Here is a 27,306-nt window from a genome sequence, read left to right on the forward strand (position 1 = left end):
AGTGTTCAACAGTCTTCTATTTTCCAATTGTTTCTTTGTTTTGTGGTAGCTGGTAAGGAGACAAATCTCAAGGTAGTATAATGTACACATACTTTGATAATAAATGTACTTTGAACTTTGAACTTTGATCTTTGAACTCAAGCATATTGTATGACAATCTCTAAAATATTCCCTATCCCTTGCAGGCAAAAGCAGTAATTAATCATCAGCAGCTAACACAAAATTTTGTAGAATGTGGGGATTACCAGCAAAGCCAACATTTAACCCATTCATTTACTGTGCTGTTTCAGAGGGCTTGGAATGCTCAGTAGTACCAGCAAAACTCACAGAATCAGAAACTGCACTTGAAAGATTGGCTCTTCTTGCTCACAAAGTTTTTTTCCAGCATTCTCTGATTTTGTTTAAGTGCGGTAGGTCTGGAGTCAGATAAAAGGAGTAGATTTCCTACCCAGGAATACGTTTGTGAAGCAGATGTAGGCTATCCACAGAGTCCATTTGTACCGATATCTATCAGTCAGTTTGGTCCAAATACACAAAAATCACTCAATATAGTACCTGGTATTGTGATGAAGGGCGTCAAAACTATGTTTAAGACTGATGAGAAAGAACTATCAATAAAAGTGGAGAGAGAGCAAAGTCGTCCTACCATTTGAAGGAACAAACGTATGTACGCATTTGAATTTAATAATATTATGGGAGCTCATTCATTCATGTGTTCTTAATTCAGGATTCATAATCCAGACAAACGGGAGGAGACTGTCTGCATCTGCTGAGTCAAGGGAATCTGGGGCAAAGCTGTTGCAGCCACCCAGCTGATCACAGGCTGAACAGAAACCTCAATCCTCGATTCCTTCTAGCAAGGCCAGATTTGTTACTCACACCACCTTCAAGCTCCATTGACTGAATTGCAAAGTTTTCTTTCATATATCAGGGTACTGCATGTCCTTTTAAGCTCATTGTACGTGTTTAGGATTCACACTGGAATAAAAGACTGTCTAGTCTAGGATAAGTCCTCGTTGCTTCCCTATAGATGACGTTGGAGGCTTAACTATTGATGGCAAACCTGACAACAGCAAAATGAGTGCACCATGAGTATTGACTGCATGAGGCAATATGAGGGGTCACACACCAGCTAGACATCAGATGTAAATGACAACATTTAAAAAAAAAACTGCAGAAGCTAGGAATCTGAAATAAAAACTTAAAATGATGGGAATAGTCAGCAGGTCAGTTAGCATCTGTGGAACATTCCAGGTCCAACACCCTTCATCATAATGGCAAATGAGAGAAAACTAAACACGAGGAAATCTGCAGATGCTGGAATTTCTAAGAGTCCTGACAAAGGGTCTCGGCCAGAAACGTCTACTGTACTTCTTCCTAGAAAGGCTGCCTGGCCTGCTGCGTTCCCCAGCAACTTTTATGTGTGTTGAGAGAGAACTAGTTAGTTTTCTGTAGCTGAGAATGTTAGAATGATCTTTGGGTTTCGGACATATATATTTAGTAATTGACTTTGACCAGCAGTCCTCACATCTGAAAATGTATTGTGCATTTTGGACTGCAGCTCCTAACAATGAGTTCCTTAAAAGTTATGAATCCCAGTCCAGACAATGCTGATTAAAATTCATTTGGATACCTGTGTTGTGGATTTGAATCAGGAGGTGTGAATGTTGTATGTAGTTTCAAAGAAAGCATTGGCCATACATTGTAAATATGGAATAATCTTTTGATGTTTGGCACATAAAGTATCGAGCCAGCAGACCTTTTGACTGAAAGCATCTCCATTTGATGCCTGCTGTATTTTGTTTTGTCAAATAAAGAGGCTGCTTTGTATCCAACAGTAATTTTCTCCAGTGACTTCATTCATGCATCCACAGCGAAGGTGGTGATAGATCGGGTGAGGAGCATCTCTGTTAGCATGCGACACAATGAAATGTTGTGGCAGCTGGAATCAGATCATGCTGTTTTGTCTTTAGTATGTTACTAAACTAGGGCTTTGGAGCCTGTCTAGCAGGCCAGGCTGGTCCCAAAGCCCTACGTTAGTGGCATATTGAAGACAAATGAATCTAGTTGCACAAACTATCATGCAACTTGCAAAAAAAATTGTGTTTTTCGGGTCACCTGTCTAAAGAAAAGATTTAATAAGCATGAAAGATTGCACATGGCTGCAGCTGTGACTTGAGGATCTGAGTTAGAGGGAAAATCTGAATAGTTAGGACTTTATTTTCTGGAACACAGGAGAAGGAGAGGAGACTTGATAGAGATATACAAAATCATGAGGATAAATTCAAATATTCAAAGATTCAAAGCACATTTATTATCAAAGAATGTATAAATTAAACACCATGAAATTTGTCCGCTTACAGGAAGCCACAAAGCAAGAATCCCGAATAATCCAATTAAAAAAGACCACTGCACAGAGAAAGAGAGAGGGAAAAAGCAACACACATCATACAAACAATAGAAGCAAGCCAACAGCATTCTGAACCAGACCAAGTCCCATATCCACTCCCAGAACAGCCAGAGGAGGCCCAAGCCTCAGTCACCAGTTCATCACACCAAAGGGGCAGAACAGCACAGCAGCCGATTGGTTCACAGCCTCAACTTTACGGAGAAAGGAATAAACATTCACGAGAGAGTGAGCGAAATCAGCCCAACTCTCAACTCTGTACCCAACACTTGGGCTTCCTCTCTATCTGAACCAATATTTAAATTGTCCAATCACCAGGTGGTGCCACGTTCTAGGACCTGGACCCTGGCGTCTGGATATTCATGGGCCGCCCAGCCTGAAGCCGTTCTCAATCTCACCAAATCGGCTTAGCGTTTAGAGCAATCCAACCTTGCACCCCGGTTAGGCGGACGTGCATCAAAACACTTCTGCATCAACTCCTCTCCAACAGCAACACAAACTCCATCTGCTACCCCGGCCCGAGCATGTTGCGTCTCGCAATGTCTCAGCACAGATCACCCCCTGAATCAGCCTCGCCTCCACCAACCTCGTCACTGACTGATAATTCACCACAATTTGCTTCAGAAAAGATGGTACAAGTAATGTTTTTCATTGAATCTCTAGCCTATGATTTACCAGTAAGTTGTCACACATCTACGGGAGTGAATGCATGCAGCCTTTTTCCCCGTTTGATGGGGTGAGACTAGAACTAGAGGTCATAGGTTTATGGTGAAAGGTAAAATTTTCAAGGGGAATATGAGAGGAAACTCTTCACTCAGAGAGTGGTGCGAGTGTGGAACAAGCTGCCAGCAGAAGTGGTGGATGCAGGATCAATTGTAACATTTAAGAGAAGTTTGGATAGGTACATGGATGAGGGGGATTCGAAGATTCCAGATGCCAGGTGTAAATGCAACTTGGCAGATGACCAGTTTGACATGGTCTAGATGGGCTGAAGGGCCTGTTGAGCTCTGTAGTACTCAGTGACTCTGTGGCTTTTTGCAATCAATGCAGTTGCCAGCATCCTGCTCCACTGGAGCGCCTGCAATTTCCGCATGAGACTCTGGGTTAGCTTTCTGCACATCTGATGGTTACAATGACCCTTAGGAAAAGCAGAATTCTCCGTGTTCTAAGGTTGTAGATAGTTAATCATAGACTGTGAAAACTGAGATGAAGCTAAAAGAGAATTGCTGTAATGTACATGACCTGACATTGAGGCTGTGTCCTTCTCCTGCCATCATCTCTGTGAGGCACCTGCTCATTCTACAGCATGGCGATTAAAGCACCTATTCTTCTTTTTCTTGTTCCATTCCACGCCTTATAACATATCGGGCAGACTTCTTGCCTTTCCTTTAACATCTGTCTGTTTTTTTTTTAAACAAAGCCAAGTTGCTCAACCCATGAATGGAAGGAGCCAGCTGGATTCGAACCCAGGACCACTCGCCTCGAAGTCCGGTGTGTGTACCACCACACCACCAGTCGGCTAGTAAAGCACCCATGCCTGTGCACAAATGGATATTGTAATGCCCTGAAATCAACACTTTGAGCTCCGGAGACACAATTCCCAGTAAACTTTACTGATGCAAAAGAAATCTGGAAGCACCAAAATTTGTTTGACTAGCACTCCATCAAGAGCAATGAGCAATTAAGCTGCAGGTAATTGATGATCTCTTCAAATGGTGCAGATGGGCAGTTCTCTAGCTGCCAAATGCTTACACATTCAAAACATGAAATTATCTGAACTGTTATGATCCCATTTGGCAGCACTGGTGTTAAATTAATGTTGCACACTGATTGACATCACAATCTGTCTTCTCTACATCTTCCCAGCATGTATAGGTGTGGCAAGGATTAGTGCATTTCCCATTGTGATTGTCAGTATGAAAATCTCCACAATGATTGCACATTTCAACAAATGGGATGCAAGTAGTACAGGAGCTGTTATTCTGTGTAGCTATATCTTGTGAGCAATGTTTCTGTTACATAAAGAATGCCACAGAGTGGCTGCTGAAGATTTTCAAGAGGGAGTGTGAGCAGACAGAAGTTGTGGTGAGCATTTGCAACAATGAAATAGCTGGAAAGGGGGAAGAGGACGGACCTGTGCAGTGAGTATAAGAAGTTAGAGGAGAGACTGAAGAGCAGGACCATCAAGGTAGTAATCTCTCAATTACTCCCAGTGCCACATGCTGGTCAAGGGAGTATAAGGATAGTAGTACAGATGAATGAGTGGCTGAGGGACTGGTGCAAGCACAGGGTTTCAGTTTTCTGGATCATTGGGATCTCTTTTTGGGAAGGTATGACCTGTACAAAAAAGACGGGTTACAGCTGAACCCGATGGGACCAATGTCACTGAGGGTAATTTTGCTCGAGCAGTTGGGGAGGGTTTAAGCTAACTTGGAACAGCAGTGATGGAACTGAGGATGGGATAATCAGTATATAAGTTGATGCAGTGTGTAGCAAGACTGTATGGAAGGACAGGCAGATGACACAGCAAAATTGCAGTCAGTGAGATTAATTGATGTGCAACATGTGGACAAAATTGAAAAGGGTGATGAATACAGGACTGAGGGGGTTATATTTGAATGCAAGCAGTATACAGAATAAGAGCCGAATTAGAGATTGGCAAGTGCAACGTTGTAGGCATCATCGAGTTGTGGCTGAAAGAAGAGCATAATTGAGAGCTTAGCATCGAAGGATACACATTGTATCGAATGGCCAGGTAGGTAGGCACAGGGTGGGGTGGGGTGTCTGTTAGTAAAAAAATGAAATCAAATCCTTAGAAAGAAGAGAAATGTGATCAGAAGACGTAGAATCCTTGTGGGAAGAGTTAAGAAACAGAAAGGGTAAAAAGATGCTGATGAATGTTATATACAGGTCTCCGAACAGTAGCCAGGATGTGTCATACAAATTGCAGCTGGAGATAGAAAAGGCATGTAATAAAGTCATGGGGATTTCAATAGGCAGGTAGATTGGGAAAATCAGGTTAGTGCTGGATCCCACCCAAGAGGGGGGAATTTGTAGAATGTGTACAAGATGGCTTTTTAGAACAGCTTGTGATCGAGCCCATGAGGGGATGGGGAATTCTAGATTGGGTATTATGAAGTTTGGATATGAACTTGGATGGAAGCATATGGAGGACTAGAGTCCAGGTCAGGTTGATGGGTCCATGGCTGGGGTTTCCAATCTGGGTCCACGGACCCCTCAGTTAATGGTAAAGCCCCAAGGCATAAAAATGGTTGGGAATGAGGTGGGCCAAAAGGCCTGTTTCTCTGCTGTAGTGCCCTATGACTTAAGAATTTTTGTATTTATCCACTTGGATTTCAGAGGATACCTCTTTCTAGAAAATGCATTATAGTCTCCTTCCTCGATGAGTTTAATGTTATGTCTGCAAACTGAATAACCAAAGCAGCCTGAAATGAATCACCTGGGCTTCAATATAAAATACATCATCATTGTGGTGTTCATTCTGAATGACAAACCAGACCATAAACAAACCCAACTCTCTATCCCTTGTGATCGCTGCGGTCTCCACTAATGAGCTGCTAAAGGCACACACTATCATGCTGTGTGTCTAAACAAGAGCAGATCCCTAGGCACAGTGGTGCCTTTAACAGAACACATTACATTAGCCATTCCTTTCCCCAGTGTAAGAGCTTCCTATTGTACCTTCATGTATACACACAAAAGGCAATTTGAGGTTACATTCAAATTCTTACAGAAAAAAATGCGAACATTGGTGGCCAATGTCTTCATTATACTATAAAATTAATAAAAATCAGTGTATTTTACCCATCAGAAATGTTTTTCTTTGAAAATAATTGATAGTTTTTAGTCAAATCAAAACAACATTACATTGAAAATTATTCTCAAGATCAACATTTGTTTGCAATGTTAACTTGTATATATCTGAAATCTCTGGAATAGCTCATATTTGGGCAAGAGTATTTGATGTCCAGGATTTGACAATGTTCCTGCATAACACTTTTCACCACTTATTATTTTTACACACTAATGCAATAGTAATTGAAGACAGTTTAAATAATGAGTCTCACATTTCCTTACTGATAAGACTTGGAAATTTATATGATAGAAGAGGAGGTGCTTCCTGTCTTGAAGCAAATGAAAGTGAATAAGTCCCCAGGGGCTAACGAGGTCTCTCCTCACAACTTGTGAGAGGCTAGTGCAGAAACTGCAGAGGCCCTAGCAGATGCACTTAAAATGTCCTTAGAGATGCCAGAGGACTGAAGGATAGCTAATGTTGTTCCATTGTTCAAGTAAATCTTTAAGAGTAAGTTGGGAAATTATAGGTCAGTGAGCCTGATGTCAGTGAGTAAAAGTTGGAAGGTATTGTTAGGAACAGGAAATATTACGCCTTGGAGGAGTACTCTCCAAACCTTTGTTCATATAAATGAGTATGACAACCAAGGATTCTGATCAATTTCACCGAGAATTTTTATTTGTGAATCGTACGCTCCTTTTTTTCAGATTAGAGCTGGAGAAACAGGAAAAATTGTTTCTTTTTTGATAAGTCTCTATTAACTTTGCATAATGTGATGAAGCAATATTTCCCCATTCCTCCTTGCAAAATGACTCAAGCTGTGCCAGGTTAGTTGGGGAGCAGTGGTGGGCAGCAATCTTGAGGTCTTGCCAGAGATGTTCGATTGGATTAAGGTGAGGAGGCTGGGCCATTCAAAGAAATCAATTTTCTTCATCTGAAGCCACTGGATGGTTGCTCTGGCAGTGTGCTTTGGGTCATTGTCCTGCTGAAAGACAAACCTCCTCCCCAATTTACATTTTCTGATAAGAGGCTAGCAGGTTTTTATCCAGGATCTCTCTGTATTTAGCAGCATTCATCTTCCCATCAATCCTGACCAGATTTCCAGTTGTTGCTGAAAAGCTTCCCTATAGCATGATACAACCTCCACCATGCTATACAATAAGGATGGTTGATGCACTGTATTAGATTTATGTCACCTGTACTACTTATGCTGAGGACAAAAAGTTCCACTTTATGCTCATCTAACCACAAGATCTTCTTCCAACATCTTTACAGTGTTTCCTATGTGGCAGTTCTCAAAGTCTTTACAGGTAAGGATATGCTTTTTCTTTAGCCAGTGCTTCTTCCATAAATACCCCTATTGTGCAAGGCCTTAGAGATTGTGGAGCCATGATCTCTATCTCCAATTGTAGCCATTGACTTCTGCAGCTCACTCAGTTACTACTGGAGGCACAGTAGCCTCTATTACAAGTGCCATTCTTCTTCGACAGCTAAGTTAGAGTTGGCAGCCTAACTTAAGCAGTACAGCTGTGGTTTCATATATTTCCCACTTTTCACAATGGATTGCACAGAGCTCCAAGTTATATTCAGTGCTTTTGAGATGGTCTTGTACCCTTCCCCAGATTTGTGCTTCTCTATTATCATTTCCCTGACTTGTCTTGAATGCTCTTCAGTCTTCATTTGGTTTAGTCTGTTGAAAATCTACCATACTGTTGGACCTTACAGAGAGAAGGGATATTAATTCTTATGATTTCATTGAAAACATGTGATTCTCCAGTTTCCTACACCAACAAACTTGGTGAGTGGGTGAGGTAGTATACAATATTGCACCAGAGGAATGCTAGCATAGTAATTACAAACAGGATGAATACTTTTTCAGCCTTACAATTTTGGTTTTTAATTTTTAGTAAACTTTTGATAGGTTTGGAATTTTTCTTTTGATTTAGGTGATGCACAATATTTTGTAGAGTAGCTCAAAAAATCTTTCTTCAATATAATTTAAATTTAGAAAATGAGACAGTAAAATGTAAAAATAGTTATGGGGGCTGAATACTTTTTCAAGGCACTCTAAATATTTGGACAGACAGGGTCTGATTAGGGATAGTCAACATGGCTTTGTGAGTGGTAAGTTGGGTCTAACCAGTTTTATAGAGTTTTTCAAGGAAGTTACCAGGAAGGTTGATGAAGAAAAGGCAGTGGATGTTATCTACATGGACTTTATCAAGTCCTTTGACAAAGACCTGCCTGGATGCTGGTCCAGAAAGTTCAGAGGCTTGCATTTAGGATGAAGAAGTATATTGGATTCAACATTGACTTAACAGGAAATGTCAGAGCAGTAATAGATAGCTACCTCTCTGACTGCAGGCCTGTAACTTATGGTGCCATGTAGGGATAAGTATTGGGTTCACTGCTGTTTGCCATCTACATCAATAATCTAGATAAAAATGTGGCAAACTGGATCAGCAAATTGACAGATGACACCAAAACTGGGGCATAGTGAATATCACAGCTTGCAGCAAGATCTGGAACCGCTGAAAAATATGATGTGCTGCACTTCGGTAGGACATAAACAGCGAATATTAGAGCACTGAGGAGAGACGTAGAACTGAGGAGCTGGGAATACTGATCCATTTTTCCTTGAAAGTAATGTCTCTGGTTGATAGGGTGAAAGGAGAGATTTTGCACTTTAGCTTTTATGTCAAATCATTGAGTACAAGTGGTGAGATGTTATGTTGAAGTTGTATAAGATGTTGGAAAAGCCAAATTTGGATTATTATGTGTAGTTCTGATTATCTACCTGCAGGAAAAATATCAATAAGATTGAAAGAGTACACAGAAAGTTTACAAAGATTTTGCCAGGACTTGAGAACTTCAGTTGTAGGAAAAAGGAGAACAGGTTTGGACTTTATTCCTTGGAGCTAGGGAGACTGAGGGGAGATTTGATAGAGAAAGAAAATTATGAGGGGTATAGATAGCTTAAAAGCAAGAAGGCTTTTTCCACTGAGATTGGGTGAGGCTAGAACTCAAGGTCATAGGTTAAGGGTGAAAAAATAAAATACTAAGGGGAGCCTGAGAGAGAACTTCTTCTTTCAGAGGTCACTGTGAACATGGAATGAACTGCCAGTGCAAGTGGTTAATGTGGGTTTCATTGCAGCATCTAAAGGAAGTTTGGGGATGTGCATAGATGGGTGGAGTATAGACGGCTATGATCCAGGTATGGTTCGATTGACCTATGCAGAGTAATAGTCAGGCATAGACTAGGTGAGCCAAAAGGCATGTTTCTTTTCTGTGATACTCTATTATTGTTTGAAATAAGCAAAAACAAAAGATAAAGGAAAACATCTTTAGAAGGGATGTGTGTAAACAACCAATAAGTGATAGAAATCCAGATGATTTGATCTTAGATCCTAAATAAATGATTTTGAATGTCCTTTACAATGATTCCAAAAGCCAAACTGGCTTCTAACCTTTGTGGATTTCAAAATGTTAAGGTATTCAGTTAAACCTGATTACAAGTTGCAAGGAGAAAGATGAATCTTAGCATTTACAATGTCCTCCGTGGCCAGAATAGGAAAGGTGGATTAAACACTTCCATAGTGAAATGATAAGCTGTGAGAAAGTATGGTGGTGATTGAACATATTGGTACAGATCATAATGAACAGATTGATCTCATTCAGTGTTACAAATCCTTTTTTTTCTTTTACTATAATGTTTGCAGTTCATTGTTTTATGATGACAGACCCAATCTGTCGAAGAGGAAAATATTATGAAACTTAATATCTGACAATAGATAATTCCCTAGGCCTGGATAATGAAGTGTGTCACGAAATGTGAAGAGAAAGCAGAAATACCACAGGTACTTATTGTCATTTTACAATCCTCACTTAGAAAAGGCATGATCATGGAGGTGGGATATATTTATATTATTTAGAATTGAGAAAGCATTAATCTGATTATTTATAGGCCAGCCAATGAACCTTCTTGGGATCAAAAAATATTGTAAAACATTCTGAGAAGCACTATTAATCATCATTTAGAAATAAGCAAGTACTCAAAGGGAATTAGCATCAGGCCGGCTATTTCTGTGTGTTCAAAACTTTTCATGCAAATTTGTGGGTATTACTATTCAGTGGTCCAATTTGGCACTGCCCTACTTACATGACCAACTCGCTGTGATGGTGGTGGAACAGTTTTATTCCTTATCTGTACTTTGATCAAATCTATCCATCCATTCAATATCCATACAGATTCTACAAGATGAATTCCTCCTGAGCCTTGTCTGTACTTTCAGATGCAACTGCTGGAAAACCTTCATCAAACAAAGCCTTGGCAAGTTAAGTCGTTACATATATGCATCAAGAGCAAGAGGATAACGAGGGAGAGGTAGGAAAACTCAAGGATAAAGGGGGCAACACTTGTCTGGATGTTAAGGATGCGGGTGAGGTCCTAAATGAGTACTTTACAACAGTATTTACCAAGCAGAAGGACATGAAGGCTAGGAGATCAGTGCTGAGTATATATATATGCTAGGGCATTTTGAGGTAAAGGAGGATGTAATGTTAGGCCTCTTAAAGAGCATTAAGGTGGATTAGTCCTCAGGGCTTGAAGGGATATTGCCAGGGCCTTGAACAATATCTTCATGTCCTCTTTAGCCACAGGCAACGTCCTGGAGGACAGGTAAGGATAATCCTGGAAACTATAGACCTGTGAATCTCATGTCAAATGACAGGGACGATACTAGATGGAATCCTTAGTGATAGGATTTATAAGCATTTGGAAAACTATGGCCTAATTAGGAAGAACCAGCATGGTTTTGTACAGAACACATCAGGTTTTACTGACATGATTGAATTTTTGACGAGGTGATGAGGGTGATTGATGAAGGTAGATCTCTGGATGTTGTCTACATGGAGTTTGACAAGGTAACCTCATGGTTAACCTTCATCCAGAAGATTAAGATGCATTGGTGATTAGGATTCAGAACTTGCTTGCCCATAGAAGACAGAGGGTAGTGGTTGAAAGAACTTCCTCTAGATCTGGGGTTCCCAATATATACCAATGAGCCTTACCATTAACCGAGAGGTCCATGGACCCTAGGTTGGGAACCCTTGTGTGATGTTCTGCAGGGATCTGTACTGGACCTCTGTTGTTTCTTATGCATATAAATGACCTGGGAGAAAATCTAGAAGAGTGTGTTAGTAAGTTTGCAGATGATACAAAGATTGATAGTATTGTGGATCGTGTAGAAGATTGACAAAGAATACAGTGGGAGAGAAGTCAGTTGCAAATATTGTGGGGAAATGACAGATGGAGTTTATCCCAGCTAACTTGGTGTTGCACCTTGCTCAGCCAAATGTAAAGAGACAGTACATTATTAAGGGCAAGATCCTCAACAGTGCTGATGAGCAGAGGGATACTGGGGTCCAAGTTCACAGCCCCCCAAAAGTGGCTACACTGGTTGATAGGGTGGTTAAGGAGGCATATGTCTTGCTTGACATTAATAGACGAGAAATTGAGTTCAAAAGTCAGAAAGTTATGTTGCAGCTTTAAAAACTCTAGTTGGGCCATATCCGGAGTATTGCATAGAATTATAGGGAGGATGTCGAGATTTTAGAGAGGGTGCAGAAGAGGTTATAGCAAGGTGTTGCCTGGATTTGAGGACGTGATTTCTAACGAGAGGATGGACAAACTTGGTTGTTTGCTCCGAGGCTGAGGGGTGATCTGATGGAGGTTTGTAAGACCATAGAAGACGTAGACAGACAGCATCTTTTTTTCAGGGTTGAAAGGTCAAATACCAGAGAGCGTGCATGTAAGGTTAGAGGGGTTAAGGTCAAAGGGGATGTGAGGAGCTAGTTTTTACACAAGTGATGGGTGCCTGGAATGCACTCTTTGGGTTGGTGGTAGAAGCAAATACATTACGGATTTTTAACAGACATTTTGATAGGTCCCTGAATGCGAGGGAAATTGAATGATATGGACATCGTGTAGATAGAAGAACATTTGATTACTAATTTAATTGGTTCAGCACAATATTTTGGGCTGAAGGTTTGTTCCTTTACTGTTCTATGTTCTATGTTCTATGTATTTTACTTGTAGTTAGCAGTTCAATTTCTGACAATCTCATGCAGTAGTTATGGAACTGCTTCAATTTGGAACTCAAACGTACTTGTATAGTTGTTCATAATGTAAGGATGCCCCTCATTTCATCCTGAAAGCCATAGCAGTATGCATTGCTGATTGAGACAAGGTATTATTTTGGTAGGTCAAATATGATGGCAGAATATAGCATTAATGGCAAGACCCTTGGCAGTGTGGAGGATCAGAGGGATCTTGGGGTCCGAGTCCATAGGACACTCAAAGCTGCTGCGCAGGTTGACTCTGTGGTTAAGGTGTATGGTGCAATGGCCTTCATCAATCGTGGGATTGAGTTTAAGAGCCGAGAGGTAATGTTGCAGCTATATAGGTCCCTGGTCAGACTCCACTTGGAGTACTGTGCTCAATTCTGGTCGCCTCACTACGGGAAGGATGTGGAAACCATAGAAAGGGTGCAGAGGAGATTTACAAGGATGTCGCTTGGATTGGGGAGCATGCCTTATGAGAATAGGTTGAGTGAACTCGGCCTTTTCTCCTTGGAGCGACAGAGGATGAGAGGTGACCTGATAGAGGTGTACAAGATAATGAGAGGCATTGATCGTGTGGATAGTCAGAGGCTTTTTCCCAGGGCTGAAATGGCTAGCATGAAAGGGCATATTTTTAAGGTGATTGGAAGTAGGTACAGAGGAGATGTTAGGGGTAAGTTTTCTATACAGAGTTGATGGGCTGTATAGCCCTAATTCTGCTCCTCTCTTTTATGGTCCGATGGTCTTATGAAGCAGAGTATGGGATTCTAGCAAAGCTTTTGGTACCTTTCTATATGATAGTGAAAAATTAAGAATCCATGTGAGTTATGGGAAGGTACAACTTATTTACAGTATAGATCAGTGATAGACAGGAATTGACTTGTGCTGTCTCACAGATTACATAATAATGTTCCACAGAGATAAATGAGTGTTAGGTCACTTGCTTTCATTGTATAGCGGAGTTAAACATGACTGTAAGGAGCATAATTAAAAACTTGCCAATGATACAAAAATGTGAATAATAGGGAGAGAAAAGCCAGATAATACTGGAAAATGCCAATGCATTGACTAAGTGATAAACCTAATACAGATCACTGAAATATTCAGATTCAAATTTATTTATCACATGTACATCAAAACATGTATATTTGCACAACCCAGTGTTATGAATCAGCAGCAATAGTGATAAATTTGAGACAAGTTCTTATAAAATAATAAAACGACACTTATTAACCTCTACTCAAATTAACAATTAACATGGAACAGTAAACAAACGATTAACTTAAACGGATGTTAATAGCGTTATATTTCCATAGTTGTCAAACAATCGAACTTAAAGAAGATTCTCAACAGATCTCATTTAAATACATTCTTAAGGTGGTAGTTTAATAAGTCCATATGATTTATGAAATAACTGCGAGGAGAGACTTCCAGAACCTTGCAACGAAGAAAAGTCAAAACTGTGGACGCCGGCTCCAGACGAGAAATATCTTTTTCGAAGTTATGAAGCAGAATACGAGTTCTCAAAGCAACTGACCTTGCTGATGGAAGTGGTCGTCGCACAACCCGAACCATGTTAGGGTTAACAAAACGTGCGTGCCATATGTGAACGGTTCCAAATGTCAGTCACACCCGTAATGCGCAGAATGCCGCTGGTTAACCCCAATCCCTCTGGGGTTTGTTCGGATTCTTCACTCTCACTCTCTCTTCTTCTCTAATAGCGTAACTACCCAACGGTGAGTTCCTACCGAAACAAACTACGCAACAACTGCGGTCTCCCCTTATATACCAGTTGGAACATGCCATCATGTGACATCACATCACCCCACTATCGCGAGACAATTACATCATTCTAATGGCACAAGACCGTTACAGCACTCCAATAGCGTAAGCCAATTACGTCATATTCATGAGATACTCACGGGACAGGTAACACTGGGATTTGCTTGAAGCTGCCTGCACGTGTCAGCAGAGCTCGCCCATAATGCTCCGCAGAACAACATAGAACACAACAAGCAACAAAATAACAACACCAAATCAAGCCCCTTTCTTCCCACCCACTCACCAACATGGGAAGTCCTCCAATCACCAGGCTTCAGCCATTGATGTAAGATGGCAACACGCTTGGACGCAGTGGCTTCTACAGGGCTAACCACTGGTGTTTATGTCTTTTGCAAATTAAGTTTTATGATTGCTAGACCAATGGTGTCATTAAGAACTTAATGTACTGCAGGCCTGTCCCATCAGTGAGTTGCTCGTCAGCAGAAAACTGAAAGAGCTGGACTTGGTGTGGATCGTGCTGCTGCCTGCGCCAGAGAGGAACCAGAGGAGTCGGTGTGCAAAGGCAGTGTGCAGTCTAACAGCAAGAGATTGTCTTAGTCGCTTTTCATGTGATCACAAGACTCTGTTAGTCACCTTTAAAGTGGAATGCTGCAAGTCTGATTCAATCAGTTATCGGTGGACGGCAGGGGCAGATGGCGAGGGAGCTACATGGTCTCAGTCATAGCAAGGAGTAGGCCTCAAGGCACAGGGTTGCCTGTTTACAGCTGTCCAGGAGAGAGGCATTAGGGTGGGTGCACTGTTCTGGAGTGCCAGATGTGGCTTGGCGCTGTGTCAAAACTGGAGTTGGCGCTGTCTCCAGTGTTAATTAAATTTTGTGTGTGACTATATTTTACTGATATTTTATATGTGTTTGCTACCTTGAATCTGTTAATTGTGCCTTGTGCTGTGTTTTGCACCTTGGCCCAGAGTAATGCTGATCCATTTGGCTGTAGAGTCCTGGTCACTGGTCTACAAGCATGAAGCAATGCCTTCAGAAAAAACAAACAAGCTAAAAGAATATGCAAATGATGGTAAAATATTGCAAAGCACAGAAGAGTGAGACCTTGAGTGCATTTTCACAAATCCCTGAAGGCAATAAGATGTTTTGTAAAAGATATTTCCCTGAGGCCCAGAATATAATGTCAAGGAGCTCATGGCAAAACTGTGTGCGTGCAAGTTAGACTATAGCTATGACACTCCACAGTTCTGGTTGCAGGAAGGATGTGATAGCTCTATATAAGGAAGAGTTAATTAAGGTTTGTGGAGTTGAGAAGAACAGATATGAAATTGGTAGAAAGAAGCAATTTCCGTTAGCATGGAAATCCATTTGCGGGAAGAAATTAATTCATTAGAAGATTTCAACAAGAAGCTGCAAACATTTTACAACATGAGGTTGAAGGAAATCTAGAATTTATTGTCTATAAGTTTGGAGGCTGAAGAAAAATAACTGGAGAAGGACTTCATATGCATTAATCTTCCCAGTTATATACTGTACCAAGAGATGGGGAGTGGGATTAAACAGACATTTCTTCCTTGGCTGGTATTGATGTATCAAGCTAAATGAATGCTTCATCTGTCATATATCTGTCTGATTTATGATACTCTGTGACATCCAGTCAGTAAAATCAAGATTCACTAGGACGTGTAGCTATCTGGATAGATGCCAGGTGGAGTCTTTGTCCAAAAAGCGGAAGATTCATGACAAAGGCAGAAAATTTGTTTCCATATGACAGTCTATTTGGAGCATCCAAATCATTTAACTTTAATCAAAGCCATTAACTTAAAAGTGTCAATATATAGAGTCCTGTTCTTTTATTATTGCAACTTAATAGACTCTGGCTTGCTATGGCTAGAGTTAAATAAGTTTAGATCAATCAAGTTGTTTTAATACCACAGAACACCGATACACACAGGCAGATGTGCTGCAGCTAATCCAACATGCATGATTGTGCATACACATTGATTCAAATTGGCTAGGCGTCAACAGTACTAAGTGTACTGAGCAGTTTGTAGAAATTGAGTCATCTCAGTTAACACAGAATCATTAAACTAATATTCACAAGCTTAACTTCCAGATGGAAATCAGCAACAAAACAGTAAAATAATTGAAAAGGGCTCAGGAAATTACTAATAAACAAATGTCATAAGATTGAATAATGTGTGGAAATATAGTGAATTCTTAGTCAAAAGCGTATTTTGATTGTTTGCGACACATGAGATTGTGCGGGAGGCAACATGTTAGTGCTGGTACATTGTGCTGATGTAGAACTTCCCAAAATAACATCAACAATGGTGCCATATGCAAACTTTGCCTTCCGCGTGATTTTCAATGTCACTGGTCCGAAAAGCAGCAGTTTGCCTTTATTCAATCAACATTCATTTTGTACTGTTTCCTCTTTTCCATGAAAGGTATTTAAAGCAACAATACATTAAGCTGGTGTTCACATGGAAGGGCTGCCTTATTTGTTGGCTGAAAGCTGCCTCTTCTGTGTTGGTTGTTGATTGGTCTGTTTTTGAAGTTGCGGCAGCTCTTTCCCGTTGGTTGGCTTGCACACCACAGCACCAATTTCCAGTTCTGGGCGCCTTGGGGGTGTAAGAATAGCATGTGCAGTAGGCTTGGCCTCCCTTTCCTTTGTCCACAGGGCACGCTTCACAGAACTATTGGAGCTATGCTCCAGACTTACAAAGCACTTGTGCTCTTAGCTAAGTATCTGTTTGTGTCACATTCTTAGCTAAGTTTTGTAGTTTGTGTAACTTGGGGACCTTAGATGTTTGGTCAAATCTTTCACTGTTTGTAAATAAATGAGTAAGATCTTATTTGTAATCAGTGTACTCTGTCTCACTCACCAAGACCTGTGAACCTGCTTCCCCGTGGAAGTAAGGGATCTCACAAATCACTGATACCCGTGACATTCAGTAAATACCTTTTCACATGTAACCTTACTGGAGGTCAGGGCCACAGTCATTCTGAATTTACTACCATTATTCCAGTGTCTGGTAACCTCTGCCACATCCTGTGGGTTGTTTCTCACCTCTTCTGTCACTCACTCACTTCTGTCACGTCCGAGACATTGCTGTTTACCTCTGCCATATCCCACAAGTTGCAGCGCACCTCTGTCTCAGACCCGCCTTATGGGGGTCACCCAGACTCCACAGTCAGGAAGGGAAGATTCCAATTACGTTTCCTTTAGCCCACAGAGCAGCCAGTGTATGTACTGGCATTTGCTTAAATTGTACTGCACTCCATGCAATCTCTGCCAATAGTTCATGGCGATAGCTCTGTAGGGTCTCTGTGGCTCCCGTCCAAATATAACATGCCTCCTGCTGGTGCTGTTCTGCAGCAGCCTTTTCGGTTTGCACTGACCATCTGGCTCTGCTCTCCTATCTACTTCCCGGGGGAATGTTATTCACCAGTCTGAACAGGCCCCTTTGAGCTCCCAAGTGCACTCACTCACATTCATTACACACTCATGTATAACACCTGTACCTAGTAAGGTGACTACTGAGTGTATGTTCATGGCCTTCAGCTGTTGAAACCCATCCATTTCGAGGTTTGACCTGTTGCACATTCAAAACATGTTCTTCTGCACACCAGTGTAGTAACGCATGGTTTTATTTGTGTTACAGCCACCTGAACCAGTTTGGCCATTCTCCTCTGACCTCTCTCATGAACAGGGTCTTTTTTGCTGCTGATTGGATGGTTTCGTTGTCTGTTGTGCAAGAAAATCCCAGGAGGTCGGCAGTTTCTGAGATACTCAAACTACCCCATCTGGCACCAACAATCATTCCACAGTCAAAGTCACTTAGATCACATTTATTCCCCATTGTGATGTTTGGTTTGAACAACAGCTGATCCTCGTGACCATGCCTGCATTCTTTCATACATTCAGTTGTTGTGACATGATTGTTTGATTAGATATTTGCATTAATGAGCAGATGTACAGGTGTACCAAATAAAGTAGCCTCTCAGTGCAGTAATCACTCACTATATAGAAAATCTTCACCAAAACTGAAAGAATGCATCTTATTTTACGGTTCTTTTTCATCATTATGTACCATGTCATATGACAAAGGGCGATCATTGTCTTTCCATGACCATGACCGTCCTTGGCAATTTTTTCTTCAGAAATAGTTTGTCATTGCCTTCTTCTGGGCAGTGTCTTTACAGGGTGAGTGACCCCAGCCATTATCAACACTCTTCAGAGATTTTCTGCCTGGCAGACAGTGGTCACAAAGCCAGGACTTATGATATGCATCAGCTGCTCATACGACCATCCACCACCTGCTCCCGTGGCTTCACATAACTCTGATCGGGGCGGGGGAGGTGCTAAACAGGTGCTACACCTTATGGAAGTGTGTCCTGCAGGCTAGCAGAGGAAAGGAGCACCTTACACCTCATTTGGTAGAGACATACAGTATCCTGCCACCCAAATACCACACATTAAGGTACTGAGATTGTAGTTAAATTGAACTGAGTTAACTTTATTACTTACATCCTTTGTATACATGAGGAGTAAAAATCTTTACGTTACATCTCTGTCTAAGTAAGCAATTTATAGTAATTTATGATAAATAGGATAGTCAATATAATATAACATAGAAAAACAATTGTATTAGCATGAATTAATCAGTCTGATGGCCTGGTGGAGGAAGCTGTCCCAGAGCCTGCTGGTCCTGGCTTTTATGCTGCAGTACCGTTTCCCAGATGGTAGCAGCTGGAACAGTTTGTGGTTGAGGTGACTTGGGTCCCCAATGATTCTTCCGGCCCTTTCATACAACTGCCTTTGTAAATGTCCTGAATAGTGGGAAGTTCACATCTACAGATGTGCTGGGCTGTCCACACCACTCTCTGCAGAATCCTGCGATTGAGGGAAGTACAGTTCCCACACCAGGCAGCGATGCAGCCAGTCAGGATGCTCTCAATTGTGCCCCTGTAGAAAGTTCTTAGAATTTGGGAGCCTATACCAAACTTCCTCAACCGTCTGAGGTGCAACAGAGATTATAGAAAAAACAGGCAGGAGATGAGGCTTAATCATGAGTTACAGGGCAATAGAGGCATGGTACAGTTACATTAGGAGCAACAAATACTGGACTGAGGGTGTTGTATTTGAATACACACAGTATAAGGAATAAAATGGACGGTCTTGAAATTCAGCTACAGATTGGCAAATATGACGTTGTAGCCATCTCTGAAACTTGGCTAAAGAATAGCTGCCATTGGGAGCTGAACGTCCATGGATATACAGTATATCAGAAAGATAGGTTAGTAGGCAGAGAGGGTGGTGTGGCCCTGGGTATATTAATAATATTAAATCATTTGAAAGAGATGACATAGGATTGGAAGGTGTAAGTCTCTATGGGTTGAGTTAAGAAATGGCAAGGGTAAAAGGACCCTAATGGCAGTTGTATACAGGCCTCCAAATAGCAGGATTAAAATGGATTAAAATGTGGATTACAAATTACAGCAGGAGATAGAAAAGGCATGTCAGAAAGGCAATGTCATGTTATCATTGGGGATTCTAACATGAAAGTGGATTGGGAAAACCAGGTCAGTACTGGACCTCAAAAGAGAGAATTCGTAGAATGTCAAAGGGATGGCTTTTTAGAACAGCTTATTGTTGAGACCACTAGGGGATCGGCTGTGCTGGACTGGGTGTTGTGCAGTGATTCAGAGGTGATAAGAGAGCTTAAGGTTAAGGAACCTTTCGGGAAAGTGATCACAATATGATCAAGTTCACATTGAAATTTAAGAGGGAAAAAATAAAGTCCAATGTGTCGGTATTTTAGTGGAATAAAAGAAATTACAATGGCATGAGAGGGGAACTGGCTGAAGTTGACTGGAAAGGGACATTTGCAGGAAAGGCAGCAGAGCAGCAATGGCTGGAGTTTCTGCGAAAAATGAGGGAAGTGCAAGACAGATATATTCCAAATAAGAAGAAATTTTCAAAGGGAAGAAGGGCACTACCATGGCTGACAAGTGAAATCAGAGCCAAAGTAAAAGCAAAAGAGAGGGAATACAAGGAAGCCAGAGCTAATGGGAAGATAGAGGGTTGGGGAGCCTTTAAAAACTTACAGAAGGAAACTAAGAAGGTCATTCAGAAGGAAAAGATGAATTATGAGAGGAAGCTAGCAACTAATATCAAAGAAGATACTTAAAGCTTTTTTAAGTATATAGGGGTTAAAGAGAGTCGAGAGTAGGTATAGGACCAATACAAAATGACACTGTAGATATTGTAATGAGAGATGCAGAGATGGCAGAGGAACTAAATGCGTATTTTGCATCAGTCATCACAGTGGTTGATGTCTGCTGTGTACCGGACATTCAAGACGGTCAGGGAAGTGAAGTATGTGCAGTGAAAATTATGACTGAGAAGATGCTCAGGAAGCTTAATGATCTGAGGGTGGATAAATCTCCTGGACCTGATGGAATGCACTCTTGGGATCTGAAGGAAGTAGCTGGAGAGATTGCGGAGACATTAGCGATGATCTTTCAAGAATCGATAGATTCTGGCATTGTACCAGATAACTGGAAAATTGGAGTATTGTGTGCAGTTTTGGGCTCCTTATTTTAGAAAGGATATACTGACATTGGAGAGGGTTCAGAGAAGATTCACGAGAATGATTCCAGGAATGAAAGGGTTACCATATGGGGAACGTCTGCCAGCTCTTGGGTTGGATTCCCTGGAGTTCAGGAGAATGAGGGGGGAATCTCACAGAAACATTCCGAATGTTAAAAGGCCTGAACAGATTAGATAATGGCAAAGTTATTTCCCATGGTAGAGGATACTAGGACAAGAGGGCACAATTTCCGGATTGAAAGACGTCCTTTTAGAACAAAGATGTGGAGAAATTACTTTAGTCAGAGGGTGGTAAATCTGTGGAATTTGTTGCCACGAACAACTGTGGAGGCCAAGTCATTGGCGGTATTTAAGGCAGAGATAAATAGGTTCTTGATTAGCCAGGACATTAAAGGGTATGGGGTGAAAGCAGGGGAGTGAGGATGACTGGAAGAATTGGATCAGCCCATGATTAAATGGTGGAGCTGACTCGATGGACCAAATGGTCTACTTCTGCTCCTATGTCTTATGGTCTCATGGTCTTATGGAAAGAGACACTGTTGTGCCTTTTACACCACACAGCCGGTATGTACAGACCACATGAGATCCTTGGTGATGTTCATGTCAGGGAACTTAAAGCTGTTCACCCTCTCAACCCCAGATCCAATGATGTCAATAGAGGTTAGCCTGTCTCCATTCCTCCTGTAGTCCACAACCAGCTCCTTTGTTTTTGCGACATTGAGGGAGAGGTTGTTTTCTTGACGGAACTGTGTCAGGGTGATGACTTCTCTGTAGGCTGCATTGTTATTATTTGTTAGGCCAATCAATGCAGTGTCCTCAGCAAATTTAATTAGCAGATTGGAGCTGTGAGTGGCGTCACAGTCATGGGTATACAGAGAGTAAAGAAGGGGGTTTAGTACACATCCTTGAGGGGCACCTGTGTTGAGAGTCAGAGCGGCAAAGTGAGGCGCCCTACCTTTACAATCTAACAGGAAGTCCGGGATCCAGCTACACATGGCAGGGTGAAAGCTGAGGTCTCTGAGCTTTTAGTCGACAGTGGGAGGAATTATAGTTTTGAATGATGAACTGTAGGCCAAGAACAGCATTCTCACATAAGCATCCCTGTTCTCAAGATGGTACGCAGAGCAGTGGCTATTGCGTCATCTGTTGATTTGTTGAGTTAGTAGGTGAATTGTGGAGGGTCCAGTGTGGGTGGTAGCATGCTGCAAATGTAGTCCTTGACCAGCCTTTCAAAGCATTTGCTTAATATGATGTGAGTGTGACAGGACGCCAGTCGTTCAGACATGTTACCTTGGTCTTCTTAGGTACCAGAAGAAGTAACACCAGTTTCAAGAAGTAGTAATAGATCAGTTGATGCAGGCAGTGTGGGAAATAGGTGGAATCTGTGCCAGGATGGTGCAGTCTGGGAGAGAGCTCAGTCTCTGCTGGGTTGATGCAGTGTGGGAGGGAGCTCAGTCTGTGCTGGGTTGATGCAGTGTGAGAGAGAGCTCAGTCTGTGCTGGGTTGATGCAGTGTGGGAGAGAGCTCTGTGTTGGGTTGATGCAGTGTGGGAGAGAGCTCAGTCTATGCTGGGTTGATGCACTGTGGGAGAGACATCAGTCTGTGCTGGGTTGAAGCAGTGTGGGAGGGAGCTCAGTCTCTGCTGGGTTGGTGCAGTGTGAGAGAGAGCTCAGTCTGTGCTGGGTTGGTGCAATGTGGGATAGAGCTCATTCTGCTGGGTTGACACAGTGTGGGAGAGAGCTCAGTCTGTGCTGGGTTGATGCAGTGTGGGACAGAGCTGAGTCTGTGCTGGGTTGATGCAGTGTGGGAGAGAGCTCAGTCAGTGCTGGGTTGATGCAGTGTGGGAGAGAGCTCAGTCTGTGCTGGGTTGATGCAGCGTGGGAGAGAGCGCAGTCTGTGCTGGGTTGATGCAGCGTGGGAGAGAGTTCAGTCTGTGCTGGGTTGATGCAGTGCGGGAGAGAGTTCAGGCTGTGCTGGGTTGATGCAGTGTGGGAGAGAGTTCAGTCTGTGCTGGGTTGGTGCAGTGTGGGAAAGAGCTCAGTCTGTGCTGGGTTGATGAAGTGTGGGTGAGAGAGTCTGGGCTGAGTTGATGCAGTGTGGGAGGGAGCTCAGTCTGTGCTGGGTTGGTGAAGTGTGGGAGAGAGCGCTGTGCTGAGTTGGTGCAGTGTGGGAGAGAGCTCAGTCTGTGCTGGGTTGGTGCAGTGTGGGAGAGAGCTCAGTCTGTGCTGGGTTGATGCAGCGTGGGAGAGAGCGCAGTCTGTGCTGGGTTGATGCAGCGTGGGAGAGAGTTCAGTCTGTGCTGGGTTGATGCAGTGCGGGAGAGAGTTCAGGCTGTGCTGGGTTGATGCAGTGTGGGAGAGAGTTCAGTCTGTGCTGGGTTGGTGCAGTGTGGGAAAGAGCTCAGTCTGTGCTGGGTTGCTGAAGTGTGGGTGAGAGAGTCTGGGCTGAGTTGATGCAGTGTGGGAGGGAGCTCAGTCTGTGCTGGGTTGGTGCAGTGTTGGAGAGAGCTCAGTCTGTGATGCATGATGCAGTGTGGGAGAGAGCTCACTCTGTGCTGGGTTGGTGAAGTGTGGGAGAGAGCGCTGTGCTGAGTTGGTGCAGTGTGGGAGAGAGCTCAGTCTGTGCTGGGTTGGTGCAGTGTGGGAGAGAGCTCAGTCTATGCTAGGTTGATGCAGTGTGGGAGAGAGCTCAGTCTGTGCTGGATGATGCAGTGTGGGAGAGAGCTCAGTCTGTGCTGGGTTGGTGCAGTGTGGGAGAAAGCTCTGTGCTGGGTTGGCACAGTGTGGGAGAGAGGTCAGTCTGTGCAGGGTTGATGCAGCGTGGGAGAGAGCTCAGTCTGTGCTGGGTTGATGCAGTGCGGGAGAGAGTTCAGGCTGTGCTGGGTTGGCGCAGTGTGGGAGGGAGCTCAGTCTGTACTGGGTTGATGCAGTGTGGGAGAGAGCTCTGTGCTGGGTTGATGCAGTGTGGGAGAGAGCTCTGTCTGTGCTGGGTTGATGCAGTGTGGGAGAGAGCTGAGTCTGTGCTGGGTTGATGCAGTGTGGGAGAGAGTTCAGTCTGTGCTGGGTTGATGCAGTGTGGGAGAGAGCTCAGTCTGTGCTGGGTTGATGCTGTGTGGGAGAGAGCTCAGTCTGTGCTGGATGATGCAGTGTGGGAGAGAGCTGAGTCTGTGCTGGGTTGATGCAGTGTGGGAGAGAGTTCAGTCTGTGCTGGGTTGATGCAGTGTGGGAGAGAGCTCAGTCTGTGCTGGGTTGATGCTGTGTGGGAGAGAGCTCAGTCTGTGCTGGATGATGCAGTGTGGGAGAGAGCTCAGTCTGTGCTGGGTTGGTGCAGTGTGGGAGAGAGCTGATTCTGTGCTGGGTTGGTGCAGTGTGGGAGAGAGCTCATCTTTGCTGGGTTGGTTCAGTGTGGGAGAGAGCACATTCTGTGCTGAGTTGTTGCAGTGTGGAAAAGAGCTCAGTCGGTGCTGGGTTGGTGCAGTGTGGGAGAGAGCTGAGTCTGTGCTGGGTTGACGCAGCGTGGGAGAGAGCTCAGTCTGTGCTGATTTGATGCAGTGTGGGAGAGAGCTCAGTCTGTGCTGGGTTGATGCAGTGTGGGAGAGAGCGCTGTGCTGGGTTGATGCAGTGTGGGAGAGAGCTGAGTCTGTGCTGGGTTGACGCAGTGTGGGAGAGAGCTCAGTCTGTGCTGGGTTGATGCAGTCTGGGATACAGCTCAGTCTGTGCTGGGTTGGTGCAGTGTGGGAAAGAGCTCAGTCTGTGCTGGGTTGATGAAGTGTGGGTCAGAGAGTCTGGGCTGAGTTGATGCAGTGTGGGAGGGAGCTCAGTCTGTGCTGGGTTGGTGAAGTGTGGGAGAGAGCGCTGTGCTGAGTTGGTGCAGTGTGGGAGAGAGCTCAGTCTGTGCTGGGTTGGTGCAGTGTGGGAGAGAGCTCAGTCTGTGCTGGGTTGATGCAGTGTGGGAGAGAGCTCTGTGTTGGGTTGATGCAGTGTGGGAGAGAGCTCAGTCTATGCTGGGTTGATGCACTGTGGGAGAGACATCAGTCTGTGCTGGGTTGAAGCAGTGTGGGAGGGAGCTCAGTCTCTGCTGGGTTGGTGCAGTGTGAGAGAGAGCTCAGTCTGTGCTGGGTTGGTGCAATGTGGGATAGAGCTCATTCTGCTGGGTTGACACAGTGTGGGAGAGAGCTCAGTCTGTGCTGGGTTGATGCAGTGTGGGACAGAGCTGAGTCTGTGCTGGGTTGATGCAGTGTGGGAGAGAGCTCAGTCAGTGCTGGGTTGATGCAGTGTGGGAGAGAGCTCAGTCTGTGCTGGGTTGATGCAGCGTGGGAGAGAGCGCAGTCTGTGCTGGGTTGATGCAGCGTGGGAGAGAGTTCAGTCTGTGCTGGGTTGATGCAGTGCGGGAGAGAGTTCAGGCTGTGCTGGGTTGATGCAGTGTGGGAGAGAGTTCAGTCTGTGCTGGGTTGGTGCAGTGTGGGAAAGAGCTCAGTCTGTGCTGGGTTGATGAAGTGTGGGTGAGAGAGTCTGGGCTGAGTTGATGCAGTGTGGGAGGGAGCTCAGTCTGTGCTGGGTTGGTGAAGTGTGGGAGAGAGCGCTGTGCTGAGTTGGTGCAGTGTGGGAGAGAGCTCAGTCTGTGCTGGGTTGGTGCAGTGTGGGAGAGAGCTCAGTCTGTGCTGGGTTGATGCAGCGTGGGAGAGAGCGCAGTCTGTGCTGGGTTGATGCAGCGTGGGAGAGAGTTCAGTCTGTGCTGGGTTGATGCAGTGCGGGAGAGAGTTCAGGCTGTGCTGGGTTGATGCAGTGTGGGAGAGAGTTCAGTCTGTGCTGGGTTGGTGCAGTGTGGGAAAGAGCTCAGTCTGTGCTGGGTTGCTGAAGTGTGGGTGAGAGAGTCTGGGCTGAGTTGATGCAGTGTGGGAGGGAGCTCAGTCTGTGCTGGGTTGGTGCAGTGTTGGAGAGAGCTCAGTCGGGGCTGGATTGATGCAGTGTGGGAGAGAGATCTGTGCCGGGTTGGTGCAGTGTGGGAGAGAGCTCAGTCTGTGATGCATGATGCAGTGTGGGAGAGAGCTCACTCTGTGCTGGGTTGGTGAAGTGTGGGAGAGAGCGCTGTGCTGAGTTGGTGCAGTGTGGGAGAGAGCTCAGTCTGTGCTGGGTTGGTGCAGTGTGGGAGAGAGCTCAGTCTATGCTAGGTTGATGCAGTGTGGGAGAGAGCTCAGTCTGTGCTGGATGATGCAGTGTGGGAGAGAGCTCAGTCTGTGCTGGGTTGGTGCAGTGTGGGAGAAAGCTCTGTGCTGGGTTGTCACAGTGTGGGAGAGAGGTCAGTCTGTGAAGGGTTGATGCAGCGTGGGAGAGAGCTCAGTCTGTGCTGGGTTGATGCAGTGCGGGAGAGAGTTCAGGCTGTGCTGGGTTGGCGCAGTGTGGGAGGGAGCTCAGTCTGTGCTGTGTTGAAGCAGTGTGGGAGAGAGCTCAGTCTGTACTGGGTTGATGCAGTGTGGGAGAGAGCTCTGTGCTGGGTTGATGCAGTGTGGGAGAGAGCTCTGTCTGTGCTGGGTTGATGCAGTGTGGGAGAGAGCTGAGTCTGTGCTGGGTTGATGCAGTGTGGGAGAGAGTTCAGTCTGTGCTGGGTTGATGCAGTGTGGGAGAGAGCTCAGTCTGTGCTGGGTTGATGCTGTGTGGGAGAGAGCTCAGTCTGTGCTGGATGATGCAGTGTGGGAGAGAGCTCAGTCTGTGCTGGGTTGGTGCAGTGTGGGAGAGAGCTGATTCTGTGCTGGGTTGGTGCAGTGTGGGAGAGAGCTCATCTTTGCTGGGTTGGTTCAGTGTGGGAGAGAGCACATTCTGTGCTGAGTTGTTGCAGTGTGGAAAAGAGCTCAGTCGGTGCTGGGTTGGTGCAGTGTGGGAGAGAGCTGAGTCTGTGCTGGGTTGACGCAGCGTGGGAGAGAGCTCAGTCTGTGCTGATTTGATGCAGTGTGGGAGAGAGCTCAGTCTGTGCTGGGTTGATGCAGTGTGGGAGAGAGCGCTGTGCTGGGTTGATGCAGTGTGGGAGAGAGCTGAGTCTGTGCTGGGTTGACGCAGTGTGGGAGAGAGCTCAGTCTGTGCTGGGTTGATGCAGTCTGGGATACAGCTCAGTCTGTGCTGGGTTGGTGCAGTGTGGGAAAGAGCTCAGTCTGTGCTGGGTTGATGAAGTGTGGGTCAGAGAGTCTGGGCTGAGTTGATGCAGTGTGGGAGGGAGCTCAGTCTGTGCTGGGTTGGTGAAGTGTGGGAGAGAGCGCTGTGCTGAGTTGGTGCAGTGTGGGAGAGAGCTCAGTCTGTGCTGGGTTGGTGCAGTGTGGGAGAGAGCTCAGTCTGTGCTGGGTTGATGCAGTGTGGGAGAGAGCTCTGTGTTGGGTTGATGCAGTGTGGGAGAGAGCTCAGTCTATGCTGGGTTGATGCACTGTGGGAGAGACATCAGTCTGTGCTGGGTTGAAGCAGTGTGGGAGGGAGCTCAGTCTCTGCTGGGTTGGTGCAGTGTGAGAGAGAGCTCAGTCTGTGCTGGGTTGGTGCAATGTGGGATAGAGCTCATTCTGCTGGGTTGACACAGTGTGGGAG

This window comes from Mobula birostris, chromosome 6 (assembly GCF_030028105.1).
Source record: "Mobula birostris isolate sMobBir1 chromosome 6, sMobBir1.hap1, whole genome shotgun sequence".
Classification (NCBI taxonomy): Eukaryota; Metazoa; Chordata; class Chondrichthyes; order Myliobatiformes; family Myliobatidae; genus Mobula; species Mobula birostris.